Source organism: Lithobates pipiens, unplaced genomic scaffold (assembly GCF_037356315.1).
Source record: "Lithobates pipiens isolate NorthernLeopardFrog02 unplaced genomic scaffold, aLitPip1_a1.2 Scaffold_19, whole genome shotgun sequence".
NCBI lineage: Eukaryota > Metazoa > Chordata > Amphibia > Anura > Ranidae > Lithobates > Lithobates pipiens.
The window spans coordinates 31,470,672-31,490,815 of NW_027507764.1; the positions used below are offsets into that span (position 1 = coordinate 31,470,672).

General features: G+C 47.1%; 1 protein-coding gene across 1 annotated transcript in view; it reads left to right on the plus strand.

Moving 5' to 3' along the window:
* Positions 1–1,761: 1,761 nt before the first annotated feature.
* The window catches only part of LOC143995875 (E3 ubiquitin/ISG15 ligase TRIM25-like), a 28,123-nt gene continuing 9,740 nt past the window's right edge, over positions 1,762–20,144 (plus strand). Inside the window, exon 1 of the mRNA XM_077490599.1 lies at positions 1,762–1,871. The gene's annotated coding sequence lies outside the window, so the exon portion shown is untranslated. The remainder of the gene's footprint in view (positions 1,872–20,144) is intronic.

The window sequence follows — 20,144 nt, forward strand, 5'->3', positions numbered from 1 at the left end:
AGAGTGTAAGCTCCTCTGTACAGAGACTGATGTGATGTGGGGGGGAGGGGACATTAGAGTGTAAGCTCCTCTGTACAGAGACTGATGTGACTGTGGGGGGAGGGGACATTAGAGTGTAAGCTCCTCTGTACAGAGACTGATGTGACTGTGGGGGGGGAGGGGACATTAGAGTGTAAGCTCCTCTGTACAGAGACTGATGTGACTGTGGGGGGGAGGGGACATTAGAGTGTAAGCTCCTCTGTACAGAGACTGATGTGACTGTGGGGGGAGGGGACATTAGAGTGTAAGCTCCTCTGTACAGAGACTGATGTGACTGTGGGGGGAGGGGACATTAGAGTGTAAGCTCCTCTGTACAGAGACTGATGTGACTGTGGGGGGGGAGGGGACATTAGAGTGTAAGCTCTTCTGTACAGAGACTGATGTGACTGTGGGGGGGAGGGGACATTAGAGTGTAAGCTCCTCTGTACAGAGACTGATGTGACTGTGGGGGGGGGGGGGGGACATTAGAGTGTAAGCTCCTCTGTACAGAGACTGATGTGACTGTGGGGGGAGGGGACATTAGAGTGTAAGCTCCTCTGTACAGAGACTGATGTGACTGTGGGGGGGAGGGGACACATTAGAGTGTAAGCTCCTCTGTACAGAGAACTGATGTGACTCTGGGTGGGGGGGAGGGGACATTAGAGTGTAAGCTCCTCTGTACAGAGACTGATGTGACTGTGGGGGGAGGGGACATTAGAGTGTAAGCTCCTCTGTACAGAGACTGATGTGACTGTGGGGGAGGGGACATTAGAGTGTAAGCTCCTCTGTACAGAGACTGATGTGACTGTGGGGGAGGGGACATTAGAGTGTAAGCTCCTCTGTACAGAGACTGATGTGACTGTGGGGGGGAGGGACATTAGAGTGTAAGCTCCTCTGTACAGAGACTGATGTGACTGTGGGGGGGAGGGGACATTAGAGTGTAAGCTCCTCTGTACAGAGACTGATGTGACTGTGGGGGGAGGGGACATTAGAGTGTAAGCTCCTCTGTACAGAGACTGATGTGACTGTGGGGGAGGGGACATTGGGAGTGTAAGCTCCTCTGTACAGAGACCGATTTGTGACTGTGGGGGGAGGGGACATTAGAGTGTAAGCTCCGCTGTACAGAGACTGATGTGACTGTGGGGGGGGGAGGGGACATTAGAGTGTAAGCTCCTCTGTACAGAGACTGATGTGACTGTGGGGGGAGGGGACATTGGAGTGTAAGCTCCTCTGTACAGAGAATGATGTGACTGTGGGGGGAGGGGACATTAGAGTGTAAGCTCCTCTGTACAGAGACTGATGTGACTGTGGGGGAGGGGACATTATGTAAGCTCCTCTGTACAGAGAATGATGTGATTGGCTCAGTGTACAGCACTATGGTATATGCCAGCTCCATAGAAGGATTAGAGATGAGGAGTCTGCTGTGACTTCTCTGTAATGAGATATAAATCTATTTCACCGCTCACATTATCAATCACCTATAACCGGTATTATTCATAATTCCCTCCATATATCCTCCTCTCCTCTCCATACAATGCCTCTTTCGTTTCTGTCTCTTCCCCAAACACTAGAGCACCAACCAGGTTTTTCTGAGGCTCCGGCCGGCAGCCATTTTGTGTAGGACCAATCCCCATACTACACCAATAGTATGTGGCTGCAGACTTGAGCTCCACTCTGGACAGGAAACATGTGGCCTCCACTTCCTCCTACTCACCCCGCACAGTCTGCAGCCACACCCTCTTGTGTAGGATGGAGATTGGTCCTACCGAAAATGGCCGCCAGCCGGAGCCTCAGATAAATGATCATGGGCCTCTAGTGTTTGGGGTGTGTGAAAAGAAGAGGCATTGTATGAGGTGAGGAGAGGATGGGGGATGGAGAATACAGAATACAGATTAGAGGTGATCAATAATCAATAATGTGAGGGGTGAAATAGATTTATATCCTATTATAGGGAAATCACAGTAGACTTCTCATCTCTAATCCTTCTTCAGAGCCAACATATACCATAGTGCTGTACACCGAGCCAATCACATCGGTCTGTACAGAGAAGCTTACACTCTAATGTCCCCTCCCCCCACAGTCACATTAGCCTCTGTACAGAGGAGCTTACACTCTAATGTCCCCTCCCCCCACAGTCACATTAGCCTCTGTACAGGGAAGCTTACACTCTAATGTCCCTCCCCCCACAGTCACATTAGCCTCTGTACAGAGGAGCTTACACTCTAATGTCCCCTCCCCCCCACAGTCACATCAGTCTCTGTACAGAGGAGCTTACACTCTAATGTCCCCTCCCCCACAGTCACATCAGTCTGTACAGAGGAGCTTACACTCTATTGTCCCATCCCCCCACAGTCACATCAGTCTCTGTACAGAGGAGCTTACACTCTAATGTCCCCTCCCCCACAGTCACATCAGTCTCTGTACAGAGGAGCTTACACTCTAATGTCCCCTCCCCCACATCACATCAGTCTGTACAGAGGAGCTTACACTCTAATGTCCCCTCCCCCCACAGTCACATCAGTCTCTGTACAGAGGAGCTTACACTCTAATGTCCCCTCCCCCCCACAGTCACATCAGTCTCTGTACAGAGGAGCTTACACTCTAATGTCCCCTCCCCCCACAGTCACATCAGTCTCTGTACAGAGGAGCTTACACTCTAATGTCCCCCTCCCTCCCACAGTCACATCAGTCTCTGTACAGAGGAGCTTACACTCTAATGTCCCCTCCCCCCCACAGTCACATCAGTCTGTACAGAGGAGCTTACACTCTAATGTCCCCCCCACAGTCACATCAGTCTCTGTACAGAGGAGCTTACACTCTAATGTCCCCTCCCCACAGTCACATTAGTCTCTGTACAGAGGAGCTTACACTCTAATGTCCCCTCCCCCACAGTCACATCAGTCTCTGTACAGAGGAGCTTACACTCTAATGTCCCCTCCCCCCCCCACAGTCACATCAGTCTCTGTACAGAGGAGCTTACACTCTAATGTCCCCTCCCCCCCACAGTCACATCAGTCTCTGTACAGAGGAGCTTACACTCTAATGTCCCCTCCCCCACAGTCACATCAGTCTGTACAGAGGAGCTTACACTCTAATGTCCCCTCCCCCCACAGTCACATCAGTCTCTGTACAGGGAAGCTTACACTCTAATGTCCCCTCCCCCCACAGTCACATTAGCCTCTGTACAGAGGAGCTTACACTCTAATGTCCCCTCCCCCCCACAGTCACATCAGTCTCTGTACAGAGGAGCTTACACTCTAATGTCCCCTCCCCACAGTCACATCAGTCTGTACAGAGGAGCTTACACTCTATTGTCCCATCCCCCCACAGTCACATCAGTCTCTGTACAGAGGAGCTTACACTCTAATGTCCCCTCCCCCACAGTCACATCAGTCTCTGTACAGAGAGCTTACACTCTAATGTCCCCTCCCCACATCACATCAGTCTGTACAGAGGAGCTTACACTCTAATGTCCCCTCCCCCCACAGTCACATCAGTCTCTGTACAGAGGAGCTTACACTCTAATGTCCCCTCCCCCCCCACAGTCACATCAGTCTCTGTACAGAGGAGCTTACACTCTAATGTCCCCTCCCCCCCACAGTCACATCAGTCTCTGTACAGAGGAGCTTACACTCTAATGTCCCCTCCCTCCCACAGTCACATCAGTCTGTACAGAGAGCTTACACTCTAATGTCCCCCCCCACAGTCACATCAGTCTCTGTACAGAGGAGCTTACACTCTAATGTCCCCTCCCCCACAGTCACATTAGTCTCTGTACAGAGGAGCTTACACTCTAATGTCCCCTCCCCCACAGTCACATCAGTCTCTGTACAGAGGAGCTTACACTCTAATGTCCCCTCCCCCCCACAGTCACATCAGTCTCTGTACAGAGGAGCTTACACTCTAATGTCCCCTCCCCCCACAGTCACATCAGTCTCTGTACAGAGGAGCTTACACTCTAATGTCCCCTCCCTCCCACAGTCACATCAGTCTGTACAGAGGAGCTTACACTCTAATGTCCCCCCCCCACAGTCACATCAGTCTCTGTACAGAGGAGCTTACACTCTAATGTCCCCTCCCCCACAGTCACATCAGTCTCTGTACAGAGGAGCTTACACTCTAATGTCCCCCCCCCCACAGTCACATCAGTCTCTGTACAGAGAAGCTTACACTCTAATGTCCCCCCCCCCCCACAGTCACATCAGTCTCTGTACAGAGGAGCTTACACTCTAATGTCCCCTCCCCCTCACAGTCACATCAGTCTCTGTACAGAGGAGCTTACACTCTAATGTCCCCTCCCCCTATACCATTTTAAGCAACCACCATACAGCTACGTTATGCGCAGGGGAGTCAACCTGCCCATAATGAGGGTGGCTGGTCGGCAAGTAGTTAACCAGTTGGTACGGAGCGAGTGCAAACATGTCGGCCGAGCCCTTGGCACATATTTGCATGCAGTAGCGCCAGCAGTGTTGTGCCCAGAGCGCACAAGGAAATTCCCTTCTGATCATGTGACCGTTATCTTAGCAACAAAGAACACAGAGTAGAGATGGGTTTGCTTGAAGACCATATTAAATAAGGACATTAGCCAGTTTATCCCATTGGGTAATAAATTGAAAAGAGCGAACAAACGTCCTGGATGGCTCAACTCCAATGTAAAAATGCATATAAAAACAAAGGAGAAGGCCTTCAAAAAAAAAAAAAAAATACACAGTTGAGAGATCATCATCAGCATTCAGACTTTACAAAGAATGCAACAAGAAATGTAAGGGTGCAATAAGGATGGCTAAGATAGAACATGAAATACATAGTGGAGGAGAGCAAAACAATCCCAAGAAATTCTTTAAATATATACACAGTAAAAAAAGGGAGGACAGACCATATTGGCCCCATAAAGAATGAGGAAGAGCATCTGGTTACAAAGGATGAGGAGATGGCGAAGGTATTGAATTTATTCTTCTCTTCAGTCTTCACAAGGGAATCGGGGGGCTTCTGTAACCAAAACTGCAGTGTTTATCCTCATGACATATCACAGGAAGCACCTCCATGGTTAACAGAGGACAGAATTAAAATTAGACTTGAGAAACTTAACATTAATAAATCACTGGGACCAGATGTCTTGCACCCGAGGGTACTTAGGGAACTCAGTCAAGTAATTGCCAGAACATTGTTCCTAATTTTTACTGACAGTTTACTGACTGGAATGGTACCAACTGATTGGAGAAAAGCCAAACCAACTAACCTTCTATGAGGAGGTGAGTTGCCATCTAGATAAAGGAAGGCCGTAGATGTGGTGTATCTGGATAAAGGAAGGCCAGTAGACGTGGTGTATCTAGATAAAGGAAGGCCCGTAGACGTGGTGTATCTGGATAAAGGAAGGCCCGTAGATGTGGTGTATCTGGATAAAGGAAGGACAGTAGACGTGGTGTATCTGGATAAAGGAAGGCCCATAGACGTGGTGTATCTAGATAAAAGGCCCGTAGACGTGGTGTATCTGGATAAAGGAAGGCCCGTAGACGTGGTGTATCTGGATAAAGGAAGGCCCGTAGACGTGGTGTATCTGGATAAAGGAAGGCCCGTAGACGTGGTGTATCTAGATAAAGGAAGGCCCGTAGACGTGGTGTATCTGGATAAAGGAAGGCCCCGTAGACGTGGTGTATCTAGATAAAGGAAGGCCCGTAGACGTGGTGTATCTGGATAAAGGAAGGCCCGTAGACATGGTGTATCTGGATAAATGAAGGCCCGTAGACGTGGTGTATCTGGATAAAGGAAGCCCCATAGACATGGTGTATCTGGATAAAGGAAGGCCCGTAGACGTGGTGTATCTGGATAAAGGAAGGCCCGTAGACGTGGTGTATCTGGATAAATGAAGGCCCGTAGACGTGGTGTATCTGGATAAATGAAGGCCAGTAGACGTGGTGTATCTGGATAAAGGAAGGCCCGTAGACGTGGTGTATCTGGATAAAGGAAGGCCCGTAGACGTGGTGTATCTGGATAAAGGAAGGCCCGTAGACGTGGTGTATCTGGATAAAGGAAGGCCCGTAGACGTGGTGTATCTGGATAAAGGAAAGCCCGTAGACGTATTGTATCTAGATAAAGGAAGGCCCGTAGGCGTGGTGTATCTGGATAAAGGAAGGCCCGTAGATGTGGTGTATCTAGATAAAAGAAGGCCCGTAGACGTGGTGTATCTGGATAAAGGAAGGCCCGTAGACGTGGTGTATCTAGATAAAGGAAGGCCCGTAGACGTGGTGTATCTGGATAAAGGAAGGCCCGTAGACATGGTGTATCTAGATAAAGGAAGGCCCGTAGACGTGGTGTATCTGGATAAAGGAAGGCCCGTAGATGTGGTGTATCTAGATAAAGGAAGGCCCGTAGACGTGGTGTATCTGGATAAAGGAAGGCCCGTAGACGTGGTGTATCTGGATAAAGGAAGGCCCGTAGACGTGGTGTATCTGGATAAAGGAAGGCCCGTAGACGTGGTGTATCTGGATAAAGGAAGGCCTGTAGACGTGGTGTATCTGGATAAAGGAAGGCCAGTAGACGTGGTGTATCTGAATAAAGGAAGGCCAGTAGACGTGGTGTATCTGGATAAAGGAAGGCCAGTAGACGTGGTGTATCTGGATAAAGGAAGGCCAGTAGACGTGGTGTATCTGGATAAAGGAAGGCCAGTAGACGTGGTGTATCTGAATAAAGGAAGGCCAGTAGACGTGGTGTATCTGGATAAAGGAAGGCCAGTAGACGTGGTGTATCTGAATAAAGGAAGGCCAGTAGACGTGGTGTATCTGGATAAAGGAAGGCCAGTAGACGTGGTGTATCTGGATAAAGAAAGGCCAGTAGACGTGGTGTATCTGGATAAAGGAAGGCCCGTAGACGTGGTGTATCTGGATAAATGAAGGCCCATAGACGTGGTGTATCTGGATAAATGAAGGCCCGTAGACGTGGTGTATCTGGATAAATGAAGGCCCGTAGATGTGGTTTATCTAGATAAAGGAAGGCCCGTAGACGTGGTGTATCTGGATAAAGGAAGGCCCGTAGACGTGGTGTATCTGGATAAAGGAAGGCCCGTAGACGTGGTGTATCTGGATAAAGGAAGGCCCGTAGACGTGGTGTATCTGGATAAAGGAAGGCCAGTAGACGTGGTGTATCTGAATAAAGGAAGGCCAGTAGACGTGGTGTATCTGGATAAAGGAAGGCCCGTAGACGTGGTGTATCTGGATAAAGGAAGGCCCGTAGACGTGGTGTATCTGGATAAATGAAGGCCCGTAGACGTGGTGTATCTGGATAAATGGAGGCCCGGAGACGTGGTGTATCTGGATAAATGAAGGCCCGGAGACGTGGTGTATCTGGATAAATGAAGGCCCGTAGACGTGGTGTATCTGGATAAATGAAGGCCCGTAGACGTGGTGTATCTGGATAAAGGAAGGCCCGTAGACGTGGTGTATCTGGATAAAGGAAGGCCCGGAGACGTGGTGTATCTGGATAAATGAAGGCCCGGAGACGTGGTGTATCTGGATAAATGAAGGCCCGGAGACGTGGTGTATCTGGATAAATGAAGGCCCGGAGACGTGATGTATCTGGATAAATGAAGGCCCGGAGACGTGGTGTATCTGGATAAATGAAGGCCAGTAGACGTGGTGTATCTGGATAAAGGAAGGCCCGTAGACGTGGTGTATCTGGATAAAGGAAGGCCCGTAGACGTGGTGTATCTGGATAAAGGAAGGCCCGTAGACGTGGTGTATCTGGATAAAGGAAGGCCCGTAGACGTGGTGTATCTGGTTAAATGAAGGCCTGCAGACGTGGTGTATCTGGATAAAGGAAGACCCGTAGACGTGGTGTATCTGGATAAATGAAGGCCCGTAGACGTGGTGTATCTGGATAAATGAAGGCCCGTAGACGTGGTGTATCTGGATAAATGAAGGCCCGTAGACGTGGTGTATCTGAATAAATGAAGGCCCGGAGACGTGGTGTATCTGGATAAATGAAGGCCCGGAGACGTGGTGTATCTGGATAAATGAAGGCCCGTAGACGTGGTGTATCTGGATAAAGGAAGGCCGGAGACGTGGTGTATCTGGATAAATGAAGGCCCGGAGACGTGGTGTATCTGGATAAATGAAGGCCCGGAGACGTGGTGTATCTGGATAAAGGAAGGCCCGTAGACGTGGTGTATCTGGATAAAGGAAGGCCAGTAGACGTGGTGTATCTAGATAAAGGAAGGCCAGTAGACGTGGTGTATCTGGATAAAGGAAGGCCAGTAGACGTGGTGTATCTGGATAAAGGAAGGCCAGTAGACGTGGTGTATCCGGATAAAGGAAGGCCAGTAGACGTGGTGTATCTGGATAAAGGAAGGCCGGTAGACGTGGTGTATCCTGATAAAGGAAGGCCCGTAGACGTGGTGTATCCTGATAAAGGAAGGCCGTAGACGTGGTGTATCCTGATAAAGGAAGGCCGTAGACGTGGTGTATCCTGATAAAGGAAGGCCGTAGACGTGGTGTATCCTGATAAAGGAAGGCCCGTAGACGTGGTGTATCTGGATAAAGGAAGTCCCGTAGACGTGGTGTATCTGGATAAAGGAAGGCCCGTAGACGTGGTGTATCCGGATAAAGGAAGGCCCGTAGACGTGGTGTATTTGGATTTTGCGAAGGCATTTGACACAGTTCCTCATAAAACGTTTACTGTACAAAATAAGGTCCGTTGGCATGGACCATAGGGTGAGTACATGGATTGAAAACTGGCTACAAGGGCGAGTTTAGAGGGTGGTGATAAATGGGGAATACTCGGAATGGTGAGGGGTGGGTAGTGGGGTCCCCCAGGGTTCTGTGCTGGGACCAATCCTGTTTAATTTGTTCATAAATGACCTGGAGGATGGGGCTGGGGGAAACAGTTCAATCTCTGTATTTGCGGAGGATACTAAGCTAAGCAGGGCAATAACTTCTCCGCAGGAGGTGGAAACCTTGCAAAAAGATCTGAACAAATGAATGGGGGAAGGGGCAACTACATGACAAATGAGGTTCAATGTAGAAAAATTTAAAATAATGCATTTGGGAGGCAAAAATATGAATGCAATCTATAGACTGGGGGGAGAACCTCTGGGGGGATCTAGGATGGAAAAGGACCTGGAGGTCCTAGTAGATGATGGGCTCAGCAATGCCAAGCTGCTGCAAGCAAAGCAAACAGAATATTAGCATTAAAAAGGAGATCAACTCCAGAGATAAAACGATAATTCTCCCCTCTACAAGACTCTGGTCCGGGCGCACCTGGAGAATGCTGTCCAGTTCTGGGCACCAGTCCTCAGGAAGGATGTACTGGAAATGGAGCGACTGCAAAGAAGGGCAACAAAGCTAATAAAGGGTCTGGAGGATATTAGTTATGAGGAAAGGTTGCGAGCACTGAACTTATTTTCTCTGGAGAAGAGACGCTTAAGAGGGGATATGATTTCAATATACAAATACCGTACTGGTGACCCCACAATATACAAACGCTGTACTGGTGACCCCACAATATATAAATACCGGACTGGGGACCCCACAATTGGGAGAAAAACTCCCTTCTGCTAAAAAGTTAACAAGACACGTGCCCACTCATTAAAATTAGAAGAAAAGAGGTTTAACCTTAAACTACATAGAGGGTTCTTTACTGTAAGAGCGGCAAGGATGTGGAATTCCCTTCCACAGGCGGTGGTCTCAGTGGGGAGCATTGATAGTTTCAAGAAACGATTAGATAAGCACCTGAACGACCACAACATACAGGGATATACAATGTAATACTGACATATAATCACACACATAGGTTGGACTTGATGGACTTGGTCTCTTTTTTTCAACCTCACCTACTATGTAAGTTATGGTTGGTCATAAGCAACGCTTCACGGCGTAGAAACTCCTTAAAGTGCCGGCGCCGATGGGGGGGTTAAATAATCATTTTAGGGCTGAAGATTACTGAAACTCCCCAATTGTTCTATATTTTCCAAATGCAGAGACCTCGGAGAATAGAATGGCGGGGGTTCCGATTGTTTTCTATCTTCTGATATTTGTGCAGAACTTTGTGCCCTAAAATGAAGTTTAGAGTATTTATTATTAAAAACTTTTTTTTTTTACAGCAAACAATCTATCACCCAATTGTTGGTAAGATATAAAAGATGAGGCTGTGCTGAGTAAATATATACCCAACATGTAAAGCCTTACAATGGTGTGCACCCCTATAAAAACGATGAACCCCAATATTCTATACAATCTCCTCCAGGGGATCGGATTCCCCCCCCCCCCTCATAAATAATTGGTTTGAAGAATGATCGCTCTTCCTTCTGGTGATGTGTGGGGCATGCAAAGTTTTCATATGTGTATTTGTGGGGGGGGGGGGGGTGTGCTTAAAAATTTGGGGGGTTTATAAGTGCCTTATGTGATATATTATGCTAATGACAGGTTCTCTTAATGAGACATCGGGGGTCTATTAGACCCCCGTTAAAGCTAATAGAGTACAGATCCCACGTTATTAGCTTCTTCCTCTCTACAAACGGTAGATAGGGGGTATCACTGCGCTAACTCAATTGGTGAAGAAAAATGAACAGCTGCAAAAGATCATGGTGAAAAATGTAGCGCTAAAAAATATAAAACAATAAACATTGAACAATATATCAAGTATTGTGTGTGTATATAATAATAACTTTGTGATAAAAATAAATCTCAAATATAATGAATATAAAACAGAACATGTATATCGGCCTTTCTCAACCAGGGTTCCATGGAGCTCTAGGGTTCCTCAAGAGGTTGCTAGGGGTTCGGCAAGAGGTCGCTAGGGGTTCCTCAAGAGTTCGCTAGGGGTTCCTCAAGTGGTTGCTAAGGGTTCCTCAAGTGGTTGCTAGGGGTTCCTCAAGAGGTTGCTAGGGGTTCCTCAAGTGGTTGCTAGGGGTTCCTCAAGTGGTTGCTAGGGGTTCCTCAAGTGGTTGCTAGGGGTTCCTCAAGTGGTTGCTAGGGGTTCCTCAAGAGGTTGCTAGGGGTTCCTTGAGCAATGAGAAATTTCTGCCTCTCAGATAAGTTCCCACTGACACCATTGGTCTTTTTAGCTATCTGTAAGGGGGGGGGGGGGGGGGATTCTTCTCAATGACCACAAGTGTGAGGAGCATTCTTCCTACTGACCATCCCTCTAATGTATCATGAGTTGTAGATGTAGTCATTTTTTTTATCAGAGGTTCCCTGAGATCAGAAAGTTATTCCAAGGGTTCCTCTGCGTTTGAAAAGGTTGAGGAAGACTGATGTATATAATGAATAGAAACACGGGTGAGAAAGTCCCAAAGGTGAACCAATCCCATGGTAAACCTATATGGAGTCCACCACGAACAATTGTTGCTCAGAAGTGGGGTACAAAGGCCTCATCAGGGGATAGTGTGTCCTCCACCCAAGATAAGGGGTATACAGGAGGTCCCCAATTTACGAACGCAATAGGGACTGTAGGTTTGTTCGTAAGCCGAAGTTGTTCGTAAGTCGCAACACTGCATATGTAATGCCGCACGCACACGACCAGACTTTCCGGCAGACTAGGTCCGGAGGAATTAGTCCGTCGGACAATCCGATGATGTGGGGGCTAATCCGTCGTTTTTCGGGAATGAAATCTGGCGGACCTAGAAATAGAACATGCTTCAAATTTATCTGACAATCTCAATTCCGACTGACTCAAATCGGGAAAAAAACGTTCGTCTGTGTGCTGGTCCAATGGACCAAATATGACACAAGGGCATCTACTGGCTATTGAACTTCCTTCTTTTTTTTTTCTTGTCCCCCATTCAAAACTAACGGGCTTTCCAACGGACTTAGTGCGTACGTGTGTGGCCAAGTCCGTTCATTCAGAAAGTCAGTTGGAACTCCGCCGAAAGTCCTTCGGGAAGAGCGTCGGACCTAGTTTGCCAGAAAGTCCAGTTGCATTTACGCGACATTAGTGTAAATTCCTTTTTCTTTTTTTTTTGTCCCGTTAACGTCATTGCGTTCAAAACGAACGGACTTAGTCCGTACGTGTGTGGCCAAGTCCGTTCATTCAGAAAGTCAGTTGGAACTCCGCCGAAAGTCCGTCGAGAAGAGCGTCGGACCTAGTTTGCCAGAAAGTCCAGTTGCGTTTACGCGGCATTAGTGTAAATTCCTTTTTCTTTTTTTTTTGTCCCGTTAACGTCATTGCGTTCAAAACGAACGGACTTAGTCCGTACGTGTGTGGCCAAGTCCGTTCGTTCAGAAAGTCCATCTGAGCTCCGCGGAAAGTCAGTCGGGAAGACCGTCGGACCTAGTTTGCCGGAAAGTCCGGTCGCGTGTACGCGGCATTAGTGTAACTTCCGGTCGGAACACTGCATTTGTAAGTGTAACTGTGCGTGGATGTCGGATGTTCTGGGCGCTTGTTATGTTATCTGGGGCATAATACGGCAGTGTGGGATGTGTTCGGAGGTGCTCAAAAGGTATCCAGAACCAGCATGGAGCACAAATGGCCGGCATTTGAGGCCGTTCGTAAGTAGGAGTTGTTCGTAACTCGGGGACTGCCTGTACACTCTTGCCGCAACTGGAAAACCTATATGGAGTCCACCACGAGAAGTTGTTGCTCAGAAGTAGGGTACAAAGGCCTCAGCAGGCATGTTAGAGCATCGGGGATAGTGTGTCCTCCACCCGAGATAAGGGGTATACACTCCTACCGGAAATAATTGACTCGAATATCAGCGACAACGAGTCAATCAAGCGAGGATAGCCCAATCAGCAGATTTCCAAAACGATCCAGGGAATCCAAAGATCTCCAAGAACGTATCCAGGGAATTTGTGCCGGTAACCGTGAGGCTGGAACTCAGATGTTAAGCAGCCAGACGTCACCACAGGGTCCTTCTACTGGGTAGGAACTAGCCACTACCACTTTTGAGAGAAGTGAAGAATGTGAACTTTTTGATGACACAATGTGATCTTTTAATCAGATGTTAAGCAGCCAGACTGGAAAGCCAAAAAACTGATTACAAGATCACATTGTTGAGTCAAAAGTGGTAGTTTCTGGTTCCTACCCAGTAGAACAGGGGTCTTCAAACTACGGCCCTCCAGTTGTTCAGAAACTACAATTCCCATCATGCCTGGCCATGTCTGTGAATGGCAAGAGTTTTACAATGCCTCATGGGACGCGTAGTTTCCGCAACAGCTGCAGGGCCGTAGTTTGAGGATCCCTGTAGTAGAAGTACCCTGTGGTGACGTCTGGCTGCTTAACATCTGAGTTCCAGCCTCACGGTTACCTGCATGATTCCATAGATTCGTTCTTGGAGCTCTTTTGGATTCCCGGGATCGTTTTTGGAAATCTGCTGATCGGGCTATCCTCGCTTGATTGACTCGTCGCTGAAAATCGAGCCCCCCATTTCCGCTATTAGTGTATACCCCTTATCTCGGGTGGAGGACACACTATCCCTGATGCTCTACATGCCTGCTGAGGCCATTGCACCCCACTTCTGAGCACCAACTCTCCATGGTGGACTCCATATATGTTTACCATAGGATTGTTTCACCTTTTGGGACTCTCACCTGTGTTTCTACTCATTTATATACATGTTCTGTTTTATAGTCATTATATTTGAGATTGATTTTTATCACAAAGTTTTTATTATTTACACACAATACTTGATATATTGTTTTATATTTTTAGCACTACATTTTTCTCTTATCTTCCTCTCTACAACTGCCAAGAAAAGTAACAGCCGGACACAGAAATGTGATTATTCTCATTGCTTCTGGATTCTTTGCAGATAGAGAAGGCTATAAATGAAAGCTTGCTTCCCTCCACCCAATGACACCATGCCATGTATGCCCGGGGGCCCACGGGTGGGGCAGCAAAGCCTGTAAAGCATGTCGGGGGTGGGGATGAACTCTTATGAGGGTCAGTGATTTTTCTTGCAGTATAGCCAGCCTTAGTCTCTTTTCTGGTGGTACGGCCCCTTTAACCAAGACCTGCACCTTACTCATGAATGACCTGTACCGACGTTCCGTAGCGACACCTGCACCAGATTTCCGGTTGTTCCCACTATGTCTGCAATAGAGTATAACAGAACTACTGCCAGATCTCCGATTGAGTAGGAAGACCACCTGAACCCTGACAACCAATGATGCGTCACGTTGAATTGACTATAGGTGGAGCCTGACGGGAAACTCGGGAGAGACGAGTTCCCCATTAGGTTCACTGACTCTGTTCATTCAGAAAAGGAATTCTCATTTACCGGCTCCTTCCTCCGCTCTCCATCCTGACAGATAGAGGACGAGGGAGGGGACTGGAGGAGGACCTGTCAAGCCTGAGGAGGACATGGGGAGCCTGAGGAGGACACGGGTCACGGGCGCAATCGTTTTCTACCAAAAATGTGTAGAAGGAAAAAATATATAAATATAAATATATATAAAAATATATGGTCTAAACTGATGAATACATTTTGTTTTTTAAAAACATTTGGGGGGATATTTATTATAGCAAAAAGTAATAAATTATTCATTTTTTTTTTCCAAATTTTTGCGCTATAAACAAAAAAGAGCGACAAAAAACGCAGAGGTGTTCAAATACCACCAAAAATAAAAGCTCTATTTGTGGGGGGAAAAAGACAGACATTTCGATTTGGATGACCGCGCAATTACCAGTTAAAACAACGCAGTGCCAAATTGTAAAAAGTGCTCTGGTCATGAAGGGGGTAAAATCTTCCGGGGCTGATTACATTTTTATGAATTACAGTTCCCTCCCTTTTTTTTTTTTTAATCAGCCCTGTTGGGGGGGGTGGCTTTGGTGAGATATCAGGCCCTGACATCTCCATTTTGAGACAGGAAAAGGGACCGAGGACAGAGATAGTCCCTTTCTCTTTAGCCTCAGCTGCACTGAAGATTAATGGGCAGAAGACAGCAGCTCCTCTCCATTCATAAACTGAAAGATCGTAAACACAGGTCATGTTCCCCCCTATACATTGTAAAGCGCTGCGTGAACTGTTGGCGCTATATAAATCGTTAATAATAATAATAATAATGTTATGAATGGACAGTGATCACTGACTCTGTTCATTCAGAAAAGGAAGGAGCCAGTAAATTAGAGATTTACCGGCTCCTTCCTCTGCTCTCCATCCTGACATATTCAGGACGAGGGAGGGGACTGGAGAACGCGGGTCACGTGAGGAGGACCCGGGTGGCCTGAGGAGGACAGGGGGACAGTCTGGGATGATCGGTGGGGGGCAATTACAAGCACCAATCTTCCTGAATCGCTTTCAAGAAAGCAGCTGACAGCCGCAGGAGGGAGAGGGGGAGAAGCGGCTGTCAGAAAAGCTATTCAGTTCTGTTCATTCAGAAAAGGAAGGAGCCAGTAAATGAGAAATTTACCGGCTTCTTCCTCCGCTCTCGATCCTGACAGATCCAGGACGAGGGAGGGGACTGGAGGAGGACCCGGCAAACCTGAGGAGGACATGGAGAGCCTGAGAAGGACAAGGGACAGTCTGGGATGATCGGTGGGGGGTAATTGCAAGCACCAATCTTCCTGAATCACTTTCAAGAAAGCAGCTGACAGCCGCGGGAGGGAGAGGGGGAGAAGCGGCTGTCAGAAAAGCTATACAGTTCTGTTCATTCAGAAAAGGAAGGAGCCGGTAAATGAGAGATTTACCGGCTCCTTCCTCCGCTCTCCATCCTGACAGATCCACCGCCGCACCGATCATCTGTGAGGGTGTACTGGCCTTCTGTTTTTTTTTTTTTAACACTACAATAAACAATGCACATTCCGAAGTATTTGTATTATGTGAAGGTTCTGTGTGTCAATGCAAACACGAGCTTATGCAACACGTGCATAATGGTCCTAATGGTCTTGGGTCCTGTTATCTCCGCACTATTGAGCGCCTGGAAGCCGGCTTCAAGCTGCTTCAATTACATGCCTGGGGTAAAGCCAGGTAGAGGCACCCGCAGATATATGTGAGTGGGAGTCGTTTTCCTTTTTCCAATCGGTAGGGGAAAGGAGATAGGCCTTAAGACAATTTTGAAAAAAACGCATTATTTTTTACTTTTTGTTATAATAAATATCCCCCAAAAATATATAAAAAAACATTTTTTTCCCTTAGTTTAGGCCGATACGTATTCTTCTACATATTTTTGGTAAAAAAAAATCGCAATAAGCGATTATTGATTGGTTTGCGCAAAAGTTATAGCGTTTACAAAATAGGGATAGTTTTATAGCATTTTTATTAATAATTTTTTATTATTTTTTTTTACTAGTAATGGCGGCGATCAGCGATTTTTTTATTGTGACTGCGACATTATGGCAGACACATCGGACATTTTTGACCCATTTTTGGGACCATTGTCATTTATACAGTAATCACTGCTATATAAATGCAGTGATTCCTGTGTAAATGACACTGGCAGTGAAAGGGTTAACCAGTGGGTGGCAGTGTAGGGGTTGAGTGTTCCTAGGGGTGTGTTACTAACTGTGGGGGGGGTTGGGCTATCATTTAGTGAACACTGATCTCTGCTCCAATCACATGGAGCAGAGATCAGCGTCACTAGTTGCTAGGCAGAATGGAGAAATTCTGTTTACAGCGACATTTCTTCATTTGGCCGCTCCGTGAGACGATCGCGGGTATGCCCACGGCGATCGAGTCCGCGGGTCCCGCGACCAGACTCACGGGGGTCCCGACCAGCGCGGGAGCGCGTCGCCGGCGTCGCGCTCCCGATGGCAGGGCGGCAAATTTAAAGGGACGTACATGTACGCCCATTTGCCTGCCCGTGCAATTCTGTCGACGTACATCGGCGTGCGCTGGTCGGCAAGTGGTTAAAGAGGAGAGCCACCTTAAACAAAAAATATTAAAAGTCAGCAGCCACAAATACTGCAGCTGCTGACTTTTAATAAATGGACACTTACCTGTCCGAGGGTCCAGCGATGTCGACAGCATATGACGGGCAATCGCTCGTCTCTCGGCTGCCCCCGCCGCCATCCTCTGTCAGGGAAATGGGAAGTGAAGTGTTACGGCTTCACTGCCCGGTTCCCTACTGCGCATGCGCTAGTCGCACTGCGTGTCTTTACTGGTCCCCGTTGTGTCCTGGGAACTGTGTGTTTCCCAGAACACAATGGGATGGGGGGCATCTGCGGGTAGCTATTCCCGGAAGTGGGTGCAGATACCTCCCCCCCTGAAAGGTGCCAATTGTGGCACTGGAGGGGGAGGGTTTCCGATGAGCGGAACTTCCACTTTAGGGTGGAGGTCCGCTTTAAGTACCATTAGGGGTCAGATTCGACCCTATCCATTTTTTTTTCCAGAGGCCGTTGTTTCCCACTCCTTGATTCATACTTAATACAGGGTGTAACGCAGACAGTTCCGCCTGTCAAGCCACTCTTGTGTCCTTGGGACTTGAATTTGCTCCTGACTTTTCTTGCAGAGGCCACCTTTTGGTGCCTTTTTTAACCAATTGTTAGCAACCAAAGAAGTCCCCTTTCCGAGTCGAGGACTATCACCTCAGCAAGTGGAGTGTCAGAGCTGACGGCTCTCTCATGCAAGGAGCCGTTCTTGGTCTTGCATCATCATAAGGTGATGTTGCGTCCTCATCCATCTTTATTGCCTAGAGTGGTTCCTAGTTTTCACTTGAATCAGGACAGTGTCTTGCCTTCTTTTCTAATCCTCAGTTGGCAGGAGTTAGATCACTGCATACTCTGGAGGTAGTTCAGGCGGTCAGGATTTACTTGAATTGTCAGCACAGTTCAGGAATCCTGGTTTGTGCTGCCAGCGGAGCCCAGGAAGGGCAGGAGACATCCAAGTTAACAACCATTTTTTTCATTGGATCCGCTAGTTAATTTTTAAAGCCTGTGGCTTGAAAGGGCAAGGTCCCCACTCCTTTTTGGTTGAGAGTGCTCGCTACCAGGTGTGTGGGGACATCTTAGGCCATCAGGTGTCAGTGGCTCTGGTTTTTAAAGCCAATACATGGTCTTTAGTTCATACATTCACAGACTTTTACCAGATGGATATCAAAGCCATAGAGGATACTGCTTTGGCCACTGCATGTTACGGGCGGCAGAATAAGTCCTCCTCAGGTGGCTGTGGTTGTGTCTCCCTACCCTCAGGGGCATTGCTTTAGGACATCCCACATAGTCATTATTACGGCTACTCTGTGTCCCGTGATGTATGATAAAGAAAATTAAACATTTTCCTACAGCTTACCTGTAAAATCCTTTTTATTGGAGTACATCACAGGACACAGAAGTCCCTCCCCTCTTTTTTGGGATATTCAATTGCTTTGCTACAAAACGGAGGTACTTCCTGTGTAGGAGGGGTTATATATGGGAGGACTTCCTGTTTGTTTGATCTGTCAGCATCCATTCACTTATAGGTGGCATATAACCCACGTACTGTAGTAATTATTATGGCTGCTCCCTGTGTCTCGTGATGTACATCAAGAAAATAATTTTACAGGTAAGCTGTAGGAAAAATCCAATTATCAGGTCTCCATTAGCTCCCCTGCATCTTGTACACAATGGGTCTGGGCAGAGTCCAAGAGCAAACCATTTAAGTGGGGTACGATGAACCTGCAATAATATATATTGTTGGGACAGTCTTTGGGTTACATTTAAAGAAAAGCAGTGGACCGATTCAAGGGTCCCCTTCTATATCACCGACATCCTCCACCCATTTTTCCATAGCGGTGTTGGGAAAAATTCTCCAGATATTTAGGCAGCAGCATCGCATAGCACCTGGGGGAATTTTTCTTATCTTAATTGTACAGTATAGTGCACAGGAAATTGATTCATACATCATTGGTTTTAAAATCGTATCTTCAGCTAGTTGGACTTTGGTACATTTTAGAGGACACCCCCCCCCCCCTCCCTTGGGTTGTCTTGCCTATAACAATACTCTGCACCCGTGAGACCTCACACTAGAGTCTGTATTTGATGGACCTCTTCTTCCCTGAGAAAACAGATCCTCTAATTTTATTATCTTCTACTGTCTACACAAGGTGTCTTCAATGTTTATAAACAAAGGGCCAGTTTACTGTCCTTCAGACTTAAGGGGGGGGGGGCAGATTGCGGCCATTGGGAGTAGAAAAGGTCCCGAAGTCAGTGGAAATAAACTATGCCACATATTTGGTGTTAAGTGAGATAAATAGCACCCCATCATTGGGAGGAGTTGTGCCCCATCATTGGTGTCATTGGGAGGAGTTCTGCCCCACTGTTGGTATCAGTGGATGAAAATAGGACCCTAATGGCCAGATAAAAAAAAAAGCGAAGGGCCACAGTTTTGGATGACCACTGGTCTAAAAGAAGCAGTGTATTTTGATTAGGACAACCTTGGGAACCTAAGCAGCACTCCCCAATACCGCCGGGAAGTGGTTAAATAATGCTCAATTGGTACTAAGGGGCTCAAAATGTGCCAAGAAAATATCTCCCAAACCATTACACCACCACCAGCCTGAACCGTTGATACAAGGCAGGATGAATTCATGTTGTTTATGCCAAATTCTGACCACACCATCTGAATTTCGCAGCTGAAATTGGAAAAAGACATTGCCTGCTCTGATGAGTCTCAATCTTCTATTGTCCAATTTTGGTGAGCCTGTGCAAACTGTAGCCTCAGTTTCTTGTTCTTAGCTGGCAGACGTGGAACCCAGTGTGGTCTTCTGTTACTGTAGCCCATTTGCTTCAAGGTGCGATGTGTTGTGCATTCAGAGATGGTATTCTGCATACTTTGGGTGTAACAAGTTGTCATTTGAGTTACTGTTGCCTTTCTATCATCTGGAACCAGCCTGACAATTCTCCTCTGATATCAACAAGGCAGTTTCCTCCACACAACTACCGCTCACTGGATATTTTCTCTTTTTTTGCACCATTCTCTGAACATGGCATGGTTGTTGGTGTTGGATGGGCTGGTCAAAAATTGGTGATCTACTGCCATTTTCACGCACAACCATCTCTAGGGTTTATAAAGTCAATAAAATCCACTTTCTTCCCCATTCTGATGCTCAGTTCAAACTTCAGCAAGTTGTCTTGAACATGTCTAGATGCCTAAATTAATTGAGTTGCTGCCATGTGATTGGCTGATTAGCAATTTGTGTTACCAAGCAATTGAACAGTTTTACCTAATAAAGCGGCTGGCGAGTATATATCATGTCTATATAAAAGAGGTTGTTACATGAGGA